Source organism: Ischnura elegans, chromosome 3, assembly GCF_921293095.1.
Source record: "Ischnura elegans chromosome 3, ioIscEleg1.1, whole genome shotgun sequence".
NCBI classification, from domain to species: Eukaryota; Metazoa; Arthropoda; class Insecta; order Odonata; family Coenagrionidae; genus Ischnura; species Ischnura elegans.
Genome location: NC_060248.1, coordinates 13520927 through 13545692, shown reverse-complemented (window position 1 = coordinate 13545692; position 24766 = coordinate 13520927). Strand labels below are relative to the sequence as shown.

General features: G+C 40.6%; 1 protein-coding gene across 1 annotated transcript in view; it reads left to right on the top strand.

Annotated features, from left to right (window-relative positions):
• The first annotated feature begins 10254 nt into the window (after positions 1–10254).
• Positions 10255–24766, top strand: part of LOC124155463 (glucose dehydrogenase [FAD, quinone]) — a 52380-nt gene continuing 37868 nt past the window's right edge. Inside the window, exon 1 of the mRNA XM_046529294.1 lies at positions 10255–10398. The gene's annotated coding sequence lies outside the window, so the exon portion shown is untranslated. The remainder of the gene's footprint in view (positions 10399–24766) is intronic.

The following is a 24766-nucleotide window of genomic DNA, read 5'->3' as shown; positions in this document are numbered from 1 at the left end:
TGTATTGTGATTTAACAAATGTTCTTGAAATACGTGTCCAGCGACTAATTAACAGCTGCATTATATTTATATTCGACCTTCGCAGAGACGATCATGTTTCTGAGCACTTTGTTGCCTTGAAATGGCTGCCTATTGGCTCCCGAAGGAAGTACTTCCTGGGGTCTCTTCTGTTCTCCCTATTTTGTACTCAAACGCCTGAATACCTGTATAACTTATTCACTTATAGGACTAGTGTTTCCCTCCGAAGAACCCGGTCAGACCTTAACCTTCTCCATATACCCCAAGCCCGTACCAACCTATACCTAAATTCCTTCCAGATCACTGCTTCTAAGTTTTGGAATTCATTTCCCCCCTTAATAAAACGCTCCTCCACCCCGGAATCTTTCAAGAGTAAACTGTATGAATATTTAAAACCGTAAATGTATTGTTTTGAGTTGTACAAATCTTTGAGTTGATTAATTTTGTTTATGTTGTGCTATTTCATAATTATTGTATTTTTGAGCAGAATGTTTAATTGTATTTAGGTTTTTTGCTCTTATGGGTTTCCCAGAGCATCAAATAAAGCATTCATTCATTCAAACAATCAATTTTATCAACCATGTTTTGAAGGGGTGCCGAATATTGGCATTGCAGGTTGGTTGCTGAAAGGAATCCATTATTATCGCGATGAACTGATTTTGACTTGGTTGGGTAAACATTCGACTTTAATAGAAGTAAAATATGCTGATTTCCTTGAACGCCCATCAATGCTGAAAAAATTCATGGATACACCATGCATATTTCATGGATTCGTGGATACGGTTCAACCCAAAGAATCGTGGATTTCTATGATTCCGTTCATCGTGAAATGAAATTTCATGTTTGGAGAATCGAATGCTTGTCATGAATGAAGTCACGTGAACCGAATCTTCAAAGTGAATGGACTCTCCCAGCTCTACGGGACGGTGCGAGGGGACCCATGGCTACAGCAGCCGGCACAGCGGTTGCGATGCAGCTGGTCAATCTTCCACTTCCACTAAAATCCACGTAATAAAGTGACCAATGAAAATAGCCGTATGCCGTACATTGAATCAGTTGAAACTGGATCGATCATATTTTGGATAAATTATTGTTTTTTACATGGTTAATTGTGAAAAATTAGATACTGAATTAATAATTTCCTGAAAATAGGACTCCTTTGAATAGGAATCTAGATATTGGTACAGCAAAATGCAGCATAATAAACATTTCGTGGTTGCATGTGAACTCGGTCTGGAATTCTTTCTCATGTTATCTCTCTCAGTCGTCGATAACCAATTATTTATGTTTCTTTCCTCAATGTCCCACACCTCTACACCATATTTCATCGCACTTACTACCATTGTTTTATATATTCTTCCTATCGCTTTTCAGTCATTTGATGGTAGCATATAGTAGAATTTAGAGCTTCCATGATAGTTCTTCCTTTTGTAATTCTGAAGTTGACCTTTGGGTTACTACTTCCGCATTTATATCCAATAACACTAATAAGTACTGCGTTGTGGTTGAACAACCTCTACTTCTCGTTTCCTAGTGGTTGATCTGGCATGTCATCACTTCCAATGACCAAGTATTCCCTCTCTTTTTGGTAATGATGAGCCTATACTGCTCATATATATTCTTAATTTTCCTAACCATGTAGCACACATCGTCTCCGTCTTCTGAAAGCAGAATTTGTCGAGTGCAAAGTGTAACAAATATAATTTTTTCCCTCTCATAAATTTCGAGCTATTCGCGGCAAAAAATCGAGGGACCATTTTGAGGGTAAGTCGATGAATCCACAAGTCTCATGCAAAGCTGGTCACCGCTTCTCGTTTACTCTTCGGCCTCGAGGATGAGCATCTATTAGTTTTTTGTTTACACTCGTGCGAGCGATTCCTTTCTTGAACAAGCTGTTATCCCTGAACGAGTCATTGAACCGGAGCTCTGTTGACGTCACCAACTGAATAAAAGTGAGCGTTAACTTTCTCGTATTTTGACTTCAAATTTTCGAGAGAAAGGCTGATTGAACAAGATATATTTCGTCCTAATTTATCTTTCCCTTTCATCCATCGAAATATTATCATGAATTATGAATTTTGGCCTGAGTGAAGAACCCCATTGTGCTTCGATTCAAGCACCCCACCGTATCAAATCAATAGCCGAATCAAATAGCTCTGTGTTTATAGTTCAACATAGGTGCGCTGATTGAACGGATAAAATACAATACCGCTGAGATAAAGTCTTCCTTTACGAATTACGAAAGACTGATTGACCTAGAAGTCGTCTAAAAACCTTAAAGAGAAATATTTATTAATCGGCCACATTATGAGTCATGATGACCTGATGAAGACAATCGTAGTAGGACAAGTAGAAGGGCAAGGGACGGCCCCAAATGAGTCAGGTACGTAGGACAGGTTATAAAAGATGTGAAAGAGTCGTCACTATGAAAAGGCTAGCGGTTAAGAGAGCGGAATGGAGAGCTGAGTCAAACCAATCTTAGAATTGCTATCTTATGATGACGATGATAATTCTCGTATAATAGGGAAAGTGGAAGTGCGTGTATTTCATTATCATTATTTTATGTATATCTCGGCATAAAATTATTTTGGTACAATCAGGCGCGACGGACAGGAGCCGAGTTGTATTCGATTTTGTTACGACGCGACGGCGGTCTAAATATTTTCTAACAATTTATCACATATTTAACGATATGCTTTCCTGTCAAGTTCAATTTTTTTATTTGGAAGATGAAAGGAGCCGTTAAAGTTTTGGTTCTATTTCATGCGTACATGCTATCGGCTAGAATGGGTGGTCTCAGGAAACAGAAGATTCAGAGAAGCACTTTCAGCTCTTTCCCATTATTTGTCGCGTTCAGAAGCTTTCCCGATAAACCATGCCACGCCAACCAGCCAGTAGACAATACAGTAAGTGTTAATATTTCAAATACCTTAAGCATATCAAATAAAAGATATTAATTAAACTAGAAGAAGGGAAGACTCACAGAAGAGCAAATTGATGAAGCAGTGTGTTTATTGTTGGAACTATGAGGCTCCAACAATAATTCAAATGTTTTTAATGAAAATATTATTAGTTTTCCGGAGCCTGGACTGAAAATTATTGACTAGTTTGGTGGTGTACTAATTTACAGACACGACTGGATTTCAGAACTTTGGGTAGTCTATGGGCAAATGGGACATCGGAAATTTGGGTTAACTTTGAGAGGTCAGTGGCATACGGAGGGATAATTTTGGAATACTCCTTGCTTTTTACGGATTAGTTCATTGTGGACGTCAGTTGTTTCAGTCAGCGTCGGGCTGCTGCGGTGGATATTGCGGTGGGTTTTATTCTGTTACAGCTAAGCAATTTTAAAGACGCCTCGGCTGCATCTAACCTATAGACTGACGCTGAGCTGATGGCATCCCAATGTGAGAACAGACGGGCCTGGATTTCAGATTTCGTTTTGACCCGCGGGTGATATTTCATTTCCCACCTATCTATCCAAGCATTCCCCGTTTCTGTCACCTGGGGTCGGATAGGAAGGACAGGGGACGGAAAATCCCTACACACGGGTCATAATTATAATTATTGCAACAAAAATTTGAATAAGTCTACCATTAGATAGTGTGATAGCATAAAACATAAATTATACAAAAGGCCAAAATACAAAATGACAAAATACGGAATACAAAACCAGAACAAGAAGCCCTCATAATCAATTTTTTTTAGCCTCGTCATAAATATTCAAATACTAATTGGGAAGGGCTCCAATAGTTACTCGAGTAAAACATGGCAATCGCATATCCCCCGATGTAGGAAGGAAATTTTTAGCGTATTTGAGAGCTGCTTCGGAGGTTCTGCCTTAAAATTATGATTCTTCCTCGCCAAATTAATTAGGCCCGATGGATAGATCCTTCCACGCAGGACCACGAAATACATGCATTATAGATACACTTAATGCAGAGCCGACACTAGGAGTTCGGTTAAAGGGGGCACCGCTAAAATATAATACTTCCATAAGCTATTTTTTTGAGATGAGGTAGCTGAAATTAAAAACCGTATTTTTGCGAATAAGAAATTTTATTAGTATCACTGTTTAATAATTTAACAAAAAATCAATAATTTTTGTTAAATAATTTAAAGCGAGGAATCAAATAACTTATTTAATGAAATTTTCAAATGTTTCCGCCCCTTGACATCTGCAACCCGGGGCACGTTCCCCCTCTGCCCCGCCCTAGTTCCGGGCCTGACTTAACACTTCTTGGTCCGATGCCCTTTGCATTTGACTTGCCCTGGAGGCCGGCCATTTTTTTTTTATTTTTACGCAGAAGCTACAAGTATACAATTAAACTCACACAACTCGAGAAGTAATGCATTTTTGTTGCATGAACATGTACACGTTTTTTATAATTAACATATATTTTTTATGCATATATTTTAATTTCTTTTTTGCGAGAACAATAACTTAGTCAAACAGTCCAAAATAATTCCGTAGAGAGGAGTGACAGATCATAATACAAAAACACGTTAAAATACGTGACCGGACCACTACCGCTGGATAAGAAAACACGTACTTTTACGTGAACGGACCACAATGTGTTAATACGTGCTCTAATGCTCTTTGACTCAAATCATCTATCTCTAGCCCAGCACGTTGGAAATCTCCGTGGGATCTTTAATTCTTGTATTTTGTGACAGAACGAACTACGAATAGCGATAAATACGAAACAAATGAAGACATTCTAGAATTATATATCATTTCACAAGCCTGGTGATTTAGGACCTCGAAAGAAACTTCTCCATGAAGGCTATTTTTGATGAATGTTTTAAAATTACTTCAGCTTTAGCGAGATTTAATTTTTAATTATTTGCAAGAGTTGTCGTTTTTAATGTTTTAACCGATTAACATAATCATCATAAGTCAAAAATCCCAATATTGGTTTGACGCAGCTTTCCATTTCGCTCTCCTCTCCTCGTCAAATTGACACAAAAGAAATATGTCAATTATTATCTCGGTATTGCAGAACTCTTTTACATCCTTTACAACCTGTCCTATGTAACTCATTCGGGGCCTTCTTCCCTTCCACCTGTCCTTCTACGATTGTTTCCATCAGGCCATCGTGACTCATGATGTAGCGCACTAAGTTATCCCGTCTTTTGCAGAAGACTTCTTCTTTTATTCCACTCTCATTAGCACTTTCTCATTACTTACTCGGTCGATTCATTTTATCTTCATAATTCTTCGATAGCACCACGTTTCGAATGCTTCCACTATTGACTCCTCTGAGAAGTTTAACGATCGTGTCATTTGTTAATTAACTAACTCCCTTAGTATTCATTGTTGGGTTTCTGAGGCTGAATGCTAGGCTTACATTGATTGAGCATTTGAGAATAGATACCTTTCAGAGCAACTCGGAGAAAATCTTATTTGAACATAACTATATGGTCAGGTCCGACAGAAATGATAAATTGAGAGAGATATTTTTCCGAATGGGATTTCGGACATAAATAATATAAGGCGAAATTTCGTCAGAGCTTTCCTTTTATTTGTTAACGGCTGGCGTCCTTACATCCCTAGCCACACATCAATTGAGACGGCTTGTGGTGTATTATGTAAATGTAGGAGTGCCCTTAATTTTGGCAAGTTGATGTACGGGTTCGTTATTATTATGATTCAGTCCTTGATGGTATTTTTGTGTCTGGGGAGCGGGTAACTCTTCTCTCTGTTGAAATTCTTGGGCGTTTTGAAGAGGTTTTTACCCTGGCGGATATGGTAACATTTTTCCTGAGCAATCAATCTCCGGGTGTCAGAGTCCCATCTCATGTCCTATATTGGCCAAATATGTCGTTGTTTCAAACAGCGGCAACAGGAACACCGGAGGAAATAAGGGAGACTTACTTCTCTCGGCAATTGCTGAGCACGCGACCGCACCCGGACATGAGATTGACTTTGACTATTGCTAGAGTGATCGCCAAGGAAAAGTAACTTCCCAAGGTCGATTCGAGAGAATCTAGAAGTCGCCAAAATGCCAAGGAACTTCAATGGAGAGGAAAGCCACCCGCTCCCGCACGATTGGAAGAGAATTTTCCACGGAAACCCCCCTCTCCCCGCACCGAAACCCGAATACGATTCCAGCCAATCGGAGCAAACCTGACTGAAATTCAACCGATTCTACAACTACTGCGGACCCATTAAGCATCATATCAGATTATTAAATTCACGACATGCTGTCGTGTTACTGTTAATACTATAAAGAACTTACTGTAAAAGTAACTCGCCCAAATGATTCATTTATTCTCTGCGACGACGACCATATACTTTGACGCCCTGCAATCAATCCTGCCTTAAAATGACGGAATATTTGTAAATAACTTGTTCTTCTTCAAAACCTGCGCGGCTCTAATGCATAACCTTATATATGAATACCAATTACCTTACTTTATAGCACATAACGAACGGCTATTCAATAAGAACGGCTACAGCAGTACAGCAAATGACACCAGGATATCATCATTAAGACAGCGCTTGAAGACCTGATCATTTCTCCTGCTTCAACTACAAGGCGGTCCACGTGGGGTTTTCCAAGTTCCCCTCACGTCTCGGGTGAACGCCGCACACTGATATATACACAGAATACACAGATGCAGAAGTATATATTTGTGATTCCGCACCAATAGCCATCGCATGAAAATATTTCCAGAGAAATATATATTTGCCATTGCTGCTTCATGCTCACAAACAAATGTAAACTTGAAATAACCTTTTGGGAAGCCCTGAAAAGGAATGGAATCCTTGCTGTAAATATGTCTAAAAACTACCAATACTATGTAAATATCCGAGTACTCCTTCAGCATTGGAAAAAAAACTTTATTGACCCGACATGCAAGAACTCAACTTTTGTCTAGAAGATGCTGAGTTGATATCCAACGAAACTTGTCATCAGCTATGAAAAACGCGGTGGGCACCCGCAAACCACGAAAGTTCAATAAAAGGTTTTCCCTAAACGAGTAAATGGAAATAAGGGCGGTAAAGTGTGTTTTTTTCTTCAAAGTTTCGAGAAAAGGCTTGAATGTTGAATATTTAGGTTTCGTCTCAACTTGTCTTTCCATTTCATTTATCAAATTCTTTTAATTATTATTTGCGATGTGTATCCGATTGCGTGACTTATATCAATGGCGACGGTTTCCTGGAGTCCAGGCACCCTGATTATGACCCAGATACGAAATTCCTTTCCTGAGAGTATGACTGGGAAGTGGTGTAAGGAAAATCCTTCCTAATGTTGATAGTGTTATAACCGGTGCCTCGGAATTCAAGAGTCGACGGAGGCCAGTCTGAAAGTGAACGCACTCGATATTACACACGCGGAGTGACAAAAGAATAAAAATATACTTCAATATCATATATTATCACTGCTTTAGTTTATTTTTGTAAAATATATAGAATAAAAAAGTTTTTTCCTAATTTGATGCTGTTTAAAGCATTCTTCACGTTTTAACTTACCACGATAAAGTGATAACGTGTAATACCGAATGTCATTTCTAAAGAGTAATAAAAATGTGCCTAACGGTTTTAACTGCATCTTGCTTCGCGAAACCGAGCTTTGACAGGTCTTTTCATAAGGTTTAGCTTTGATATTCGTGCTTTATACTCTACAGGCGTCTGCAGATGTGAAAGTTATGCTCGAAAAATGAAGTTGACCTCCAACGGTACACCTGCGTGCGTTGCACCGTGAGCATAGCCATTAGAAGTAACTTGGAACGAGGGGATTTGTCGTACAAGGTTGATTTATTATTTTCCAAATCATATATATTCAGCTTGAAATGCATCAAGCGTCATTTGTTGGTGTAATGTGGCTTTATTGAGCAAATCTTCAAACTGGGTAGACTTTTCAGGTGGCAAAAGTTCTTAACCACCCATTTAAAATTTTATGTGTTTAGTATTCGCGAAGAAAATGATTTTTCTTCAGCCTCCGAGGTCCAATTCGTAATCAGCGACCTTGAAATCCTATGTATGACCTACTTTGGTTTATACAGATTATCATGCCGGCCTTTTCGATATTCTGGATCACTGTGCGGCGTCCAGGAATAATTTTTGCGGCGTGCGGCGAACCGCTGGCTTCCACACTAATGGTCCCTTCGGCGCTCAACCCCAAGCTCAGCAATTTTGTTTTTTTTTCTAATGTTCCTATACGCTTTAGGATACTGATAGTAAAAGATTTATGCAAATGGAGTTTCACCTGGCGGGATCTATCCCCTGAGACGCATGCATTATGAACACATGTGAAACTGGAGACTTCAACGCCCGATGCGAGCAATTTTTATACGTTCACCAAGAGTCTGTGTTTGTACATCTAAAAAAACTAATAGAAAGAGGAATAATCGTTCATGAAAAGTCCTGGACTCAGTTCATATTGAAAGTGAATGGAATTCCATTTCAAAATTGCTCTCCAACTATTAACCATAGCCACCATCACTCTTTAATTGTAATTTATCGATAAGGGAATCTACCATCGCTGATTTTTTTATGCGAAAATTATCAGCAAAATAATTAATTTTTATAAAAATACGAAATTTGAATTATATTTCATTAATAATAATAATAATAATAATAGATAATAAAAGTCAGTTATTCAGACATCCTTTGAAAAAGTTCCACTCCTCTATCTTAATGGAAAGCAATTTTAAAAGCAAAAGAATGGAACCACTACACATAACACGATGCTTGTTAGGTAATAAATATAGGAGAGAAGACCTCTTAGGAACCCTGAAAAGAGTTACAACAAATTAATTCGCACGTAAACCTTCTCTTGAAAAACAATATAAATTTGCCTACTTTGATGTTGATTGGAGCAATGGTGTGGAAGGCTATTAATTTCGGATGAGCCAACATCCACTAATAGATACATATACTTATATAGAACCAGATTTCCTGCCATAGATTCCATAAACAATTCTTTCGTATAGACCTCATAAATGTAAACATCTGAACTTGGTGACTTCAACGCTCGTTGCGAGCAATGACACTTTATATCACCGAGATATATGTATGACAAATATAATACACATATGTATAATGTCTCAACAAGAGTTCGGCAGTATTACGTAATTGTAGCTCGTATATTAATATCGATCGTATAATAAGCATAATTGCTGAATTGGTCGATGAAGGCTAGAATTGAGCTCCAATTGTTGTGAAACGCAATTAAAAAGTAAATTATGAATATGCATCCTTGACTGACTTTTTCGTATCGATAGCAAACTTTTATACTTCCAAGGGATTTCTGAGTGCTTCAGGAAATAGCAAATTCTGCTAATTGTATGCTTTCTTGGAAGAGGGTCGATGTACATCATTTCCCGCTACTATCGTACCGAATAGTCTTTCTTAGTATTTGGAAGAGACTATTCAAACAGGAAAGTAACCAGCATCCCATTGCTCACAGTGAATAACCAATACTGCATTTATATAGATACTTTCAAAGGTATGTACACCAAGGATGAAATTCACCATGAAAAATAATTGGCTTAGCAGGGATTCGAACTAGGATCTCGCAATAGCTGGTCAGATATGATACAAGCTACAACAACAAGTCATCTTCTTCAAAGGTGAATCTCAGTATAGGCTTACCGGAAAAGGCTAAATGTCACCGAGGACTTAACCAAAGACTTGCACATGTAGCGCAATCACGGTTGGGGACCAGTTTATTTACCGAAGAAGGAGTAAACCCAGTGTTTTCCGGTAAAACCAGTCTAAGATTCGCCTTGGAAGAAGATGGCTTGGTGGTGTAACATGGGATATCCGGGTTCGAATCTCGGATAAGCCGAATGATTAGTTTCGTGTGGAATTTCATCACTGTTGTATATAACTTTGCACCCGTGCGAGTGATTGCGCACAAAGTCACTTCTTTCTTGCAGTGCTTTCAAAAGGAAGTTTATTGAAGAACGGTTCGACGAAAGAATGGCAACGTCTCAGCATCCATATCGTGGTACGTTTCCAGGCTGGAATCCGATGAGAACTGGAGTGATGTCTCGCAACATCTCCACTTTCATCCGTTCCTTTCTTTCCTCGTCGTGTTCTCCCACGGGGACCATCTTCCGGTAGGAATGTGACTCCCCCTCCTCTCTCTCCTCCCCTCCCCTCAAACAACCCCCCCCCCTCTTCAGCCCCCCCCCCCCACCCCTCAACTCCTCCCCCCCACCCTCCTCCGTCCCCATCCCAACGTGACCACCACTTTCGCTCATTCGCATCGGCAGATCCGAGGCAACACCCCTCACAGCAGCAACGAGCAGCACCACCAGAAGAAGGGGAGAGTCTTCTTCCAACGAAGTCCGATCGAGCGTCTCATCCGTGTGCCAGGCACCGCTGAGCATCATCTCCCCAAGAGCGAAACCAACGAATCGAAGGTTAGTAATGAGGACTGGGTTGATCCAGGAGCACCGAAAAAGCCATGTTTGCCATCGAAAGGTTTTTCCAGATCGTCCTAAACGTGAGTAAGACATCTCCCTCGGTTTCCAGGGCTGAAAGTTCTCTCGCGCCAACTCCTCGCACTCGATTCGGGAAGCACTCCTGTGAAGTTCGAGTCTGTGGTCACACAGGACGTCGTGTGTTGTGGAAAGAACTGCAGTTTCCCGATTTTTTATAACAATTTATTGGGACGATTAGTTTCGATTCACTATGTCATCCTCGATTATACACACATATAGACAGCAGTTGTCCATATAAATTGTTTCATAAAAGTGGAAAAAAATTATTTCGACAGTAAGTACTCATTCAAGTTCTATCGCACAGCTACAGGACTTTTATGTCATTTTCTGTAGAATAATATACATTTTGACTATTTTTATTCATTATTTTCTGCTTGGTATTTAATTTCCTTGGTCACGAGGGAAAAAAGTTGGGCATCGAGTAGATTAATATCCTACAATTTCCAATTAACATTTAATCATTCGATATGTATTTGAGTGCAAGCACAGGTCCTTCCACGCTATCCTCCCTGAGGGACAGCGAGGGTTTCAGTGCATGAGGTTCTTCGAATTGCCATGAAAGTTTTTACCAAGCGTCACTTATCACAGCTACTGTGTGAATTAATTTCCCTGAATATCTTTCCAAGGGAGGACTGAGGGACAGTAAGCCGCTTCTTTGAGTTTCCTCCTATCCCAAATCAGAGTGATGGTGGAGCATATGGAAATAGTAGTGATTCTCCTTCAAAACGAAACCATTTCTAAGTATGTACTCGTTCAACTACTTAATTTCTTCATTTGTCCGTCTGCCAGTGGAAAGATGAGCGGCATACCAATTTTATTGCATTTACCGTTTTTTTATCAGTTGAAACTATTTCTTAGTTTTTTTTAAGGCTTGAAAATTATTTCTGTTTTTATCAGTCAATCCTCTTTAAGCGCAGAAATATAAAATTATTTACGGGATTTATGATTAAACCTCACAAACTGAGAATGAATTCAGTAAAAAACACCTTAAAAATGAAACAATATTTTATGAAACTCTTCTGAACCACCTAAATGTTTCGTAGAAATCCTCGAAAGAATTTTCTACAGCAATGTATGTTTGGGTAATCACAGGGAAGCGACATGGATTGAAGCAACCAAACACATCGGATAGCATTCAGTTTTATTTATGAATAATTTAATTGATTTGTATTCCCATGGTTACTTTCGTTGAAATTGCTCGCTAATATGTCAAATTGGATTGACAAAACAACATTATTTTGTTTTTCATGATTAAAATTAGAAGTATGGCAACGCGAACGCCAACAATGTACATAACATACTACGCGCCACCTGTAGGGTATTTGGCGGGGATCAATCCCCAGCATGCAGAATGCAAGTCATAACCCACATGCATACCACACGGTAATAAAAATATTGCTCATTATTATAAAAAAATATGTGATCATTCATGAAAAGGCAAAACTTGCCTACGATTTGTGATTCCATCCGTAAATCCGTACAATTTTAGAAGAATGGAAAAAAATAAGCATGAATTCACTGATCCTAGTGAGTGACATCGTTAATTTTATTAATCGAAACACATTTGCTATCATTAATCTGGAATATGAATCAGTTATTCATTTCGGAGATTACTTAAGAAGACGTATAAAATATGGTTAAACGGAGACAGTTTTTCACACGGGGACTCCATAGAGGCAGACACCCTATTCCATCCTATAGGAGGTTGATTTTTCCGTTGCCACATCAGTACCGTTTAAATCTATTTTCAAAAATGTCCGCATCGCGGTGATGAGTGCGACACGATCCACTTTTTCAATAATTTTTCAATATAGTGATTGAAATTGCGAGGAATATGCATTGAAAAGTTATATAATTCATAAATTCACACATCACAAGTATAATTTTTGGTAAAACTCGGTACTTATACCTTATATTATTGAATTCGGATCGTTATACGTCTCAGCGATGCGATTGGTGACATTGAACAGTAATTTTAAATGCGCGGTGGGTGACGGCACATCTAAAAGGAGACTCCGGAATTCTCATCTGTAATGTTTTTTTTTTGCATTAGGAAGACGCTGCGCTGATGAATCGGCTGAGTCATTCCTCTCCAGCAAATAATGAAGGAAAGGCTCGTCCCAGCGGCTCCGATTGCTATGAGGGAGCCTTTCTTTCCTCGTAATTTTCGGGTGAGGATAGCTACCCGAAGGAGAGGAGCGTGCGAACTCTCGACCCAAGGCCGAGCGGTCTGCCCTCTTGCCTTGTCGCTGGGGCACGTCGGGAGGGGGGGTTTCCCCGTTGGAGGGGATTTTCCCAGTCCTGGGAGAGGGGGGATAATATTCCCCGTTAAGGGCGATTCCCTCCTGCCCGCAGAGGACCGAATACATTCTCTCGAGCTAAGAGAATGATGCGAGCACGATTTAACACTTTCCCGGCGAATAATTTATTTAAAATACTTCCCGTCTATGCTGGGTCATACTTAATTTATTGTCTTATTCCCCAGTTTTTTCGAATTCTCAATGTTCCAGGGATTAACTAGTGATTTGATCGATGGATTTTTCTTCCTCTTAGCAAAATCCTCTAAAATCGCTGGCACATTAATGGCTTTGCCTGGTTTCGCTATTTAGTTGGGCCCTCTTCGCTTCTATAGCGTTGAGGTGTTTTTCCCTCTCCCGTTCCTTCCGCTCCTATCCTTTCCCAGAGGCGTCTTCGGGCTCCTATCGCGGCGGCGCCTCTTTCCTTTTCCCTTCCTCTCCTCCCCCTCCCCGGGTGATCGGGCGTATAAGCCACTGGCTTGGTTCCCGGCCCCGGTGCGTTGTATCCTCGAAGGGCTCCCCTGAGCCCTCATACGTTGTTCCAGGGATTCATGTTGCTGTGGTGGCTAAAGAGTTTTCCACCCAGTGGTCCCGGGTTCAATTCCCGGATATGGCAGAGATTTTGCCCAAGCAGGTGCCCAATCCAGACGGAGTGCCTTTTGGGGAGCGCTTCAAGCACAGCTCTCTGTCCTTCGGATGAGACGTTGAGCCGTGGTCCGCAATTCGTCTAGAAAAACCTAATCCCATCACCGGGTTTCTCTCCACCCTTCCTTCCCAACCCTCTCTTGTGACGCAAATCACCCAAACTGTCGGTCGCCTTCTCCAAATGCCACACCGTAATCGGAAGGAACGGAGTGAAATCCATCGCGAGAAACCATAATTAAAAATTAAGAAGTTACTGTCGGAAAAAATCAAAATGAAACCCAAACTGAACGTTTGGATAATAAGAGAGGTCGGCATGGAGTTTTATGCGTGATTACTCGATTAGCACTCAAACGGAGAATGAATAGTCGCATGGATGACAAGACATCTACCCCTATTTCGAATGAACATTTATTTCTCGGGCTCGTCACCCATTCTCAAGGCCTCTGATGCTACATATGCATCTCCCAGGTACCGTGCAAGCCACCTCAAGGGTGTGTGGCACGGGGTGATTCCAAACCAGGCAAACAGCACTCGCATCTTAGCCTTAATCAGACACGCGCTCTTTCGCCTGACGCAGGCCAATCGCTAAGGACAACGGCACCCGGTTAGACCAGAAACTAGGAGAGTGCGAAGTCTACGAACATCCTACCATGCTAATAAATCTTCTAGCTAATAATAAAAAAAAACGAAAAGTTAGCGTAGTAAGTGACTCATGTATGAGTTATAACATGCAAAATAACCATGCAGATAGTTAGTATTCACTTTATCAATTGCAAGTGCAGGGCCTATTCTATCTATTCCGAGTCAAGCTATCGTAGAGCTAAACTATCGCAAGTACCATGGTCACTTATTGTGCGCGGAGCAAACTATATCTTAAATCTATCGATTCTGCTGTCTTATTTCCCTAATCTTATCCATGTGATCGTTCGTACAATATAATTAGGATCTCTCATAACATCCTGAAAATTAGGCAAAATGCATACAACTTTAAGTGCACGCAAAAGATTTAACCAAAAATTTTCCCTGCGATTGTTTAGAATTACCAATTATAAATTCCTAATTAATGCAGTTCGATTACTATGTTTATCGAAACAATTTTACACTAATCTTGCTGCTCGTTTCTGTATTCTATCTATATCCGAAACCATTCTTGAGGCAACTACTGCTGCCATGTGAATGTAGTAAGCGCGGGAATCTGGGTGCACTTAATCTTCCTGACTGAAAGAACATCGATGGCATTTCCGGCTTGGCCAAGCGGAAAAGTCGCCAGTTTTTCGAACATAGCCTGAGTCGAGTCCAATAATTTCCCAATGGATATTTATTCAATGGGAGAACTTACGGATTCATTTAATGGAGGCGATGGATTTTAGTGGTAGGTCTTTCTTGATCGTACGTTATTCCAGCATCTCTAGAGTAAAACGACATTAATATTGATGCCATCATCATTATTGGCCGCTATCCTTTTTTGATTCCATTCGTTTTTATTTCCCATGAATTAAAATGTCCTCCGTATGCGCATTAGTTTTTTGCTATTATTTAAGTAATGTTCTCTAATGGAGTCAACCTTTGCGTCATTAAATTTTAAACCAAACAAATTTTTAAACGTCAAAAATTTACCAAATTTTCAAACTTTTATTCACCTGACCTGACTAGAATCAAAGTTTAAAAATTTGGTGAGGATAAAATTGATGCGATTCGGTGGCCAAAATCCAATTTTAAATACAAGATGGCTTTCTCCGATTTGGTGAGTTGGTTAAAAAGCGCCGGTTTTTCTTTCATGACTAACTGCTCGCTCGTAACTTATGATCTATATCTCTAGATCATAACGTATAATCTAGAACCTTATAATCGATTTGGATGATAGGTATCTCAGAATTATGGCGATCCAACCAATGGTGGGATCGATTCACTGAATAGGCGGCAGATATAACGTTGGAGTGGAAGAATTTCAATCGCTACTCGACCAGCCGCTCTTGGAATAGGTTTCTGAAACGAATTCCGATCGTCAAAGCCAAGTCTCCGCTGGTCCACGGTCCTTAACCCCAGCAATGGGCGCTTCACCAACCACGCCTCTCTCAACGTAGATTTCCTACGGTCACTTCGCTTAGCATCTGTAACCTTGACGATGCACGACGAGTCGTCCATCCTCAAGGTTACTCTCAAGGTAGGCTGCCTCCAATTTTCTTACCAGGTGGCGATCCCGAGACAAGTTCATACAAAATATGTAGCATCTGTCCGCGTCTGACTCTTCGTTTGCCATTATCAGACTTATCACACGGAAAAATGGGGTATTGAATCCACTGGCTATCCAAATTTTTTGGGGGGCGATTTACGATTTATGCTAACAGAGCTTTCACAGTTTAAATTTCTGTTTCCCATGATGGAGTCCTATCCGAATCTTAAGGTAGTCTGACCTAGCAAAGACGCAAAACTATAGCAAAATCCACCAGTTTGGTACCCATTCCGTTTCGGTGGCGGCACGGTACATCCCTTAGAATATTTTTATCAAAGCATTCTACCAATTAAGGTAGGATTCCATAGAACATATATTATGTGTTCGGGCATCTCCTCTCCTTTCATGGATTTCCTCTTATTTTTCACAAGAAGTCCTAAGTCTCTGCAAGGTTTTCGCATGTTGACGACCCCGAGGAACTCGCCGACGTCGCTGCCGTGAACGACACCCGCTCTCTGCGGACGGGTCCCGTTCGATGAGATTCCGAGGCTCATTTGGTTGTACTCCATGTTTTCAAGGAAGAGATAGTTGGTAGGGTTCCCAACTTCCATTCCAGCAGTGTTTTTCACGTTACACCATCACGTGGACTACCTTTCTTCTGGCTCCTACCCTTCGATCTATCTGGCATGGGTCGCCCTACCGGGAGTAATTGAGAATCCCGCCAGTGCAGCTCTCAGAGTCGTAGGAATGCGCAAGCTTTTCCACCGCGACGACGTTGTAGCCCAAGGGAAAGGGGTAATGAGAATGGGGTAGCCAGAAATTTTGTTAGGGGGAGGGAGTCCCTGGGGGGAAAATTTTTGAAAAACAGGTTACTAATGTAAGTAAAAGGTTTTAAACTAATTTTAACACTTCTCATAATAGAAAAAACCTCATTCGTCAAAGAAATATTTTGTAAATTCATGATTTTTCAATACTTAGTTTTCTTTTGTGATGCAAAGTAGGTGTGCTTTTTATATTTCGGAGGGGGGAGTCTGGACCAACTGGACTTCCAGCCTCGCTACGCCACTGGGTAACGAATATAAATGGTAAAAAGAGAAGCAAGATGCCTAAGTTACACCATTAAAGGTACGAATATTTTGTAGGAGGATCGTGTTGGTGTCGTGGCTAGACTGTTGGCTTCCCAACCGGCGGACTGGGGTTCAAATCCCGGCAGTGACAGAGAATTTTCAGAGACTGCCTGTCCCTGCCTTAATGTTGTGTGCAGAACATTTCATGCTCAGCACTCCGTCCGTCGTATGGGACGTTAAGCCGCGGTCCCCTTGGCGCCTTTCGTTAAGAGCAGACTAATGCCGACGCCGGGTTTCTCTCCACCCTTCCTTACCCACCCCTCCCTTCATAGAGCAAATGACCTCCTCCAAATACCATATCATACTATTTTGTAGAAACACGAGCATGATGATGGAATAAGTGATAGAGCGGTTCGTTTTGCTGCCTGCCCTTAATTTCTCTGTGAATGCGCATTATGTTCTTCAAAAATATCCATTCGTGGTTTCGGAGGTAGATTGGGATCGTTTTTTTCCCACGTAAATTCGCAGTTTAATTCAAGAATCCGGTAATGATGACTGGGAAAATTTAGATGTACTGGATGAAATCCTCACTGAGCCGTTCCCTCACAAATTAGAATAAGTGTTACGGGAAAACTGATGGCCACTGTAGATAATTCGGGAACCTCATTAAGTTCCGGTTCCAGGAGAGGTGTTCATTGCCTTAAAAAAAATCGCTCTCACGAGTATAAAACCAATCCTTGACCCAATACTTGGCCCTCGTGAAGTCGAGGTGTGAATCGTAAATAAATAAAGTGTTTCTGGCCCAACAGCCGTATTTCAACATTCAGACGCGTGCGGAACACTCACTCAATAGCTGATAATTATTCATCATCACTGGCAACAATCCTAAAGTCTGAATCATCTCACGAACATATTTTTCGTCCATTCCAAGGGGTCGCTCCAATGATGGGGGAATGTAACCGTTTTACGCAATCATTTTCCGCGATGGCACAAGGGATAAAAATCCCATCCCTTTTTCCATCAATCGACACTTCCCTTTTTCCGTCGCTGTAACAATCGCTAGAACCGTCTTTCAACCTTCAAAAATTACCAACGGCCGCAAATAGCCATGGTAACGCCACACATGGCTGTTTATTGAATGACAGTTTTAAATAAGGAAAGTGATGCAATAAGTGATGGATAAAGAGATGGTAAGAATGAATGTGTGTATTCAGAAAATGATGTGTCGAGCGATCGCTATTTTGGTCTCTTAAAACCTATCGCTGGAGGTATCATTCTCTGGGACGGAAAAATTATCGTGTTGTTCAGGCTTAAGTTTGGTTTGACGCAGCTCTTCACACTGTTTTCCTGTCTGCTATCTTCTTAACATTTACGCATTTCTTCTCTTTCACGTCCCTCATTACCTGTTCCATATATTTCATTCCCTTTCCGTTCCTTCTGTCCACTTGTCCCTTGACGATAATGTTCCCTCAACTGAGCATGCAGTTACGTTTTCTCGCAATGATTTTCGTAAGGCTCCTCAGCCCTCCTGCCCTTCGTAGGAGTCCCTCATTCGGCCGATCCGTTTCATCACCCTTCAGTGGAACCACGTTTCGAATGCCTCCACCCTTGACTTCCCCGCCGCTGTTATTGTCCGTCCATGCATCAGTGCCGCACAGAAGTATACTCCAGATTCTTCTGTAAGTTCTGAGGCATTGTTTTGTTGCTTTTATGTTTAATTTTCCAGCTCTAAACAGATATTTCTCTTTGTGGGCTAGTGCAGTCTTCGCCTGGGCTGTTCTGCTAAAGATTTATTTCGTTCTCTTTCCATTCTTCTTCCCAAATCACAGAATCCGTTCACCTCTTGCAGACTTTGATTCCATATTTTAATGCTAGTCTTGACTTCTTCTGAGTACAAATATCTTTTTTTTCATTGTAGTTTTCTTCGTAAAGATTTTCAGCTGATATCTACCTTTTACCTTTACCATATTAACAAGAATATTTTTCAAGTGCAATGACAGCTATATCATCGGCAAACCGTATCGTGCTAATTTTTTTCTCCATGGATATATTCTCCCGAAGACGTTTCTTTGAATTCCATTGATGGCTATCTCGATGTAAACGTTGAAAATTACGTGTGGCAAAGAACAGCCTTCTTGCTGATTTTCAGCTAATACCTGTCCTTAGCCCTTCTCCCTATGTCTACAACAACCTTCTTCAAATCATTTTTTTTGTATGGCGTTTGGCACGATATGGTGGAAGTTCTTAATATTTTTTAAATTAAACACCTTATTATTTAACACCAAATTATGGAAGTACTTAATATTATTAAATTAATTCCACTGAGTGGAACTCATGTCAGTGGAAATATTGTAATGTCCAATTTTAATAATATACTTCAAATCATCCATATTATTATATCTGCTTCCTCTTGGGGACTTGGAAGAGGTGTTTGTATTTCTACTAAACATACTCGAAGTTTATACGTAGTGAGTGTAGTTACTGGCATGAGGTGAGGCAGGAGCATTGCGCTATGGCATCGCAAAGGTTAGGTTCCAAATGTATTTTTAAAACCACACGTTCTCGAATCTACTCTACATGATTTCATGTTCACTGTCTTGTCTGCTGTGCATAACGTAGGGTCTCTCAAGGTGCCCCTCAAATCCTCAAAAAACATTCCACTCAAGTAAATAAAATATTTCTAAAATTTCGAATACGTAGTTGAGGCTGTTGAATCAGTGTGAATTCAGCAATGATATCTTTTTGTGCTAGCGAATAAAAATGTCTGGGCGAATAAAAATCTGTGGGCTATAAAATGTATGTGAAATATTCACTCTCAATCGCTGTTCCCGAAGTTTTGTATTAATAGGTGAAGGTAGAGTTCACCCCGTATTGAGCCACACTCGAGTGATTATCACGCACTGAGCAATTTCCTGAGTCATGGTAATGATTTTCTGCCTCAGTGTTTCTTAACGCTTCACCCATATTTGAACTAGGGGCCCAAAGACCACCCACTATGCCATCACGCTGAATTAATGTACGCATGCGTGCAAAAAAATCCGAAATTTTGTCTAAATGGATTCTGGGTATTTTTAATCACAAAGAATATATCTATACTTATCCAAATTTTTATTAAATACTGAAGATATTTTAATGAAATTAAACTGCCTGTGTACTTACTACAGTAGATTGGACGTTAAACACAAAATCAGGGAAAGAGAGTAGAGAACGAATAGGTTCAATAATTTATATTTCCCGCGAGCGATGAACGAATGCAACAGAAATCACCGCGATATGAAAAATGCCCTTCCAGTACACAGTTTAGTAACTTGGTCAATAATTTTACTACATGGTATTTAATAATATTCCCAATAATATTTAACGAGCGTGCTACGCCCGCTCCCAGCGGGCTTCCCCCGCTCTTTTCAATGCAGGTCCACAGAGGGATAGGCGCGTTTCTAATTTTAAAATGTAGAAAAAAAGGCAGGGTCTTATGTGCAAATTTAATTGGAATGTTCATGTACAAATTGAGGTCAGAGGACCTCTTTAAACACAACATTGGAAGTTATCACACTATCCTCTGTTAAACGCACATGATGACTCATACTTACGTATCAACAGGAGACTTGAATGTGGAATCAGCCACATTTTGATAAAAGTTATTGAAAGAATGCGAGATATTGTTGTAAATGAACAAATGTATCAGTTTGTGCGCCGTTAACGTCAGGAATATTTACCGTGTTTTTATGTTTTTTTTCTTATTTAAAAACCAATTTTAGGAAACAATAGCAATATTTAGCAAGTAAGATATGCCGTCGCATGTTCTCTGATAAATTCTGTGCGTTTTGGTACCTCATTTGTAGAATTTGGTTGCGTATACGTTGAGAAAAAGGTATATATACAGTAGAAATAATATAGAAGATCGTCTATGGGAATGTAGTTTTCTTGTCCAAAGTGTGAGGTGCATGTCTAGCTGGCCCAAAATATTGCCGCATATAGCGAAATGACTGGTGAGAGCTAACCCCTGCCAAGCAATATTCATAATTATTCTTGTGTTCTCCACCGGGTCAGTTTTATCGTGGCATGCGTTTTGACGCCCAAGTCGAGCATCGAAACTTCGGCTATAGAAAACATGTGTAGTCGAGTGTGCTTGATACTAATCGGAATTATTACGACGATTTTCATTCAGAACTGTTGATTCCGATTGGTTATCTACGCGGGCAGAAATCGTTGTGTTTAAGAAATTCAAAAGCAACTAACGCCGATCACGTTGCGGCCAATCGTAATCAACCGTTCGGAATGAAAACCGATCGGAATGATATCTATAATTGCCAAGATCGCCCCCCCTGATCAGGAGGAGGACCCCTAGAAGAATTTCTGCAACTAGTTGGCTGGGAAAGCCTGCGGTCTTAATTCTCGGTCGCGTAATTGCACGTGCGATTGCGGTAGCACCCACACGTAGAAGAGTGGTGAAAAAAATACTCCATCCCTACCACACACCCAAGAGATGGCTCGTAGGTTACCGAGTGGAGGTAGGCCTGGGTTTTCATTGAGATAAAATGGATTGCGTAATTATAACAGTACAGGGGTGCCGGCTTACAAAAAATATTGGGGGGGGGGCAAACCGGGGACCTTGCCCCGGTAAATTTTATAAGTAGTGAATTTTAAGTTTTTTAATCATTTTGGAAGAGTCATATGATCAACATTAGAACCCTGATCACTCGAATCTCGATATCTGGACACTCCGGGGAAAATTGACTAGCCTGACACATTTTTTCCTCTCATCTGTAACGAATTTTTGGGGGGGGCTCCGGCCCCCTCAGGCCACCATGGAGTCGGCGCCACTGCAACAGTAAATTTGACGTGAAACACAGAGTCAGGGAAATCGATTCCTGAACCTAGACGTTAAAAAAATTCATACTTCCCGAATAAGATGAGAAACTACGGCAGGAATTGCCGCGATGCGCAAAATGGCATCCCGTTGGACAGTTTAAGTGTATATTCTTCTTTAAAAAACGCACTCGCGTCGTCGCCGTAATGAGGCAACCCGCGGAGGCGTGTATATACACTCAAGAGAGAGTGGATTACGCGGCGGTGTTGCGCAATCGAGGGCTCTTCGTTCCGAAATGCCAGGGAGGCGTTCGCCCTGACCCCCCCTCCCCCTTCCCACCATGAGAACTAGCGGCAACGTGTGTGTATGCGAGTGCTCCCATTCATAGTTGCGCTCCCACGCCGCCCGCCCGCCCGCCTTCCCTCTCGGCCGCAGTGGCGCTCGTGTCGTTTCGAAGAGCATTGCCGTCGCGTCGTCTCGTGTTGCGATCGCGCCTCCGAGTCGGGTGGACGTCAAACAAGAGTGGTCCAAAGGAGGAAAGGTCATCGCGGCAGACCACACCAGCTCCTAAGGCGGAGAATTCGCACTCCTCCTCTCAACTTGTTTAGCGATCGTGATTTTTATTTTTGCCGTTTTTCCATTGGCTGCGAGTTTATATATATCGGGAGCGTGGCAGCCGAGTGGGTGGAGCGCTTTTCGGGTGCTGGCGCGAGTGAAGCCATAGGACAACCCCAAATAAAATCCTCGAAGTGCGAAGGTGGCCCAGATAAAGGTTCTTTCTGCCCACCTTATCTTTCACGTGTGATGTTCACACGCACGTGGCTTGGTCCGCGGTGGGCTCTAACCTCAAATTTACAAACCAACCTTTGGGTGCGGTGGCGTAGAGGGGGGTGTTGGGTGATAAACCCACCCCCTCCCAGAGCTCAGAAACGTTTTAAATTTTAATCCATTTTACTTAATTAGATTAATATTACTTACTGTATAGTGTAAATATTAATAAAATATCCCTCAGAAAGCCGTAAAACTCACCATTTTGAACCATTTATCTTGAAAATTTCGCACCTCCCGCTTACCCTGGCGGGTATTCCATACCCCCGGACACCCCAGTATTAGTTGTGACTAAACCCCCTTTCCTATCCTCAATTCCTAGCTGCGCCCCTGTTTGGGTGTATCAGTGAGAGAGAATTAGCGATTTACGTTAATGCATAGCTACGGAAAGCGGTTGAAACTTAGTAATTATCACATAAGTTTTCATTTGTTATTGTTCAACGCCGGTGCTAATAACCTTTGCTTCATGCATCGTACTACTAATGGCACACTATATGAACATTTTTTCGCTGAGAATAACTCACATTATAGCTTCTGTTCGTCGTCCAAAAAAGTTACAGTGATTGTTTTCAGATTGAGAGAATTGATGTCATGGTTACGTGAATTTTAGCTCTCACCATCGTTTCTTGATTTTGTCCAGGGTATGATTAAGGGGCCATAGTTTATTCGCATCCTAAACTATCATCTATAGGAATAAGAGAGGGTTATTACTTTAAATATTCTCTCAAGAGTTAATATCCTATTGTTTTAGGAGCACCTTTCGCTGGAAATTATAGAAAAAAAATTCCAAGTGTTTTTATTAGGCCTCTTTGGTAGATTTACGATTCTTCTTTAAGTAAAATTAAATTTTGCAAAGGTTACACAAAAGAAAACAACTATACAATGTCCGACTTCTTTCAATAACGTCACCAAGAAAAGGTTAAAATATATGTATTACAACGATTCCTATGTTCACTTGAACCGTATCATTCTTTTATAAAATGAATTTACGAATTAATAATCCCGAAATATGGTACTAGCAGCAATGCAAGGTTGCTTCAAAACTCACGAGTACAGCTTTTTTCATATGGCACGTTGGTTAATTAATGCTTACCTATGTTTAAATAAGGATTGTACGAAATTTAAAGTTGCATGGATTTTAAAAAGTAGGCATCAATTTCTTTATTAAGTCATGAGATAGAAGTTCCACAAAGTTGGCTCCCAAACATTTGGAGTTACATTAGCGCATTTAAAAATACTTATGCGCATTTACATGGTGGCTTGCAACATGGATCGCAGCTGATCGGATTAGAGGATCTTATCTATCCTTTGTACATCGTGTCTCGTCAAATATTGGCATGAAATGGCATGACATGACTCCAAAGTGAGTGAGAAGGTCACGATTATAATCATTATATACCTGTGATCATGACTTCAGGTGCGTATATCACGGTGTGTTTGAAATAGTCTGTTATTGATTTTATCCTGGGAATTATATGCACTATCATGGCAAATTTTTCTGACGGAGACAAAAAAGAGTATTAATGAGCAAATGAAGGGAACAGATATCATGGGCCAATTAAAGTGGTTATTTTTTTGGAGGGGAGGTTCACTACTTTCCGTGGCGCCTAGCTAATAAAAACATACGACTTTATTTCAATCGTTTAAATAATTCATCGCATTCAATGGGCATCAGCTATAATTGAAGGCATTAGGCACCCCAGAATAGCACTCTTGACGTTGAGCATAGGATACACATGACAGCACATGAAAACAATAATATCTAATCATCAAAGTGAATCGAAAAATTCCTGTCTTACGAAAAAATTGCTTGTTAACCCCTCAAGCGTGTGCGACACAGCATATGCGTCCTCGCTATTCCGTCCCTATACGGTGCTTTAATCGTAGGCATTTAAACCACCCAGGGTGCTTTAATTTAGAGGCACTTCAGATTTTGTGCAGACATGAAGTAAAATATTTTTTTGAATCTTATCACAATGCAAAAAAAATCCAAAAAAATATATTATATAAATAATTGTTTAAATTTTATCATTATGAACACGTACTTACAATTTTCAGACCCATTAACTTTTTCCTGCTCCTCTTATCCGGTGGTTAATAGTTGACCTGCGTGTGATACTGCTCAAAACAGGGTTCTAAGCAGAGTGAGGGTGTTCCTGGGCAGTTTTTGCATCTAAATCTTGTCTCTTTTCTCTTTCCGTTTTTTGTGCACACAACACACTTTCTTCTTCCAACCTTAAATGTCTCAGTTTTCGGGTTTTGTTGAACAAAATGCTGCCCGGTCAATCGCGTACATTCCGTATCGATATCCGAGGGCCGTCCTTTGCGCTGTTCTAAATTCTGCCCATGATACTTAGCAATTATTTTGTTCACTAAGCTCATTCTGAATGATAGGTGATCTTTGCTATTACCAGCCTTACGGTATAAAATGTACGCGTTCAACACAGCCGTATTAACTAAGTGATTG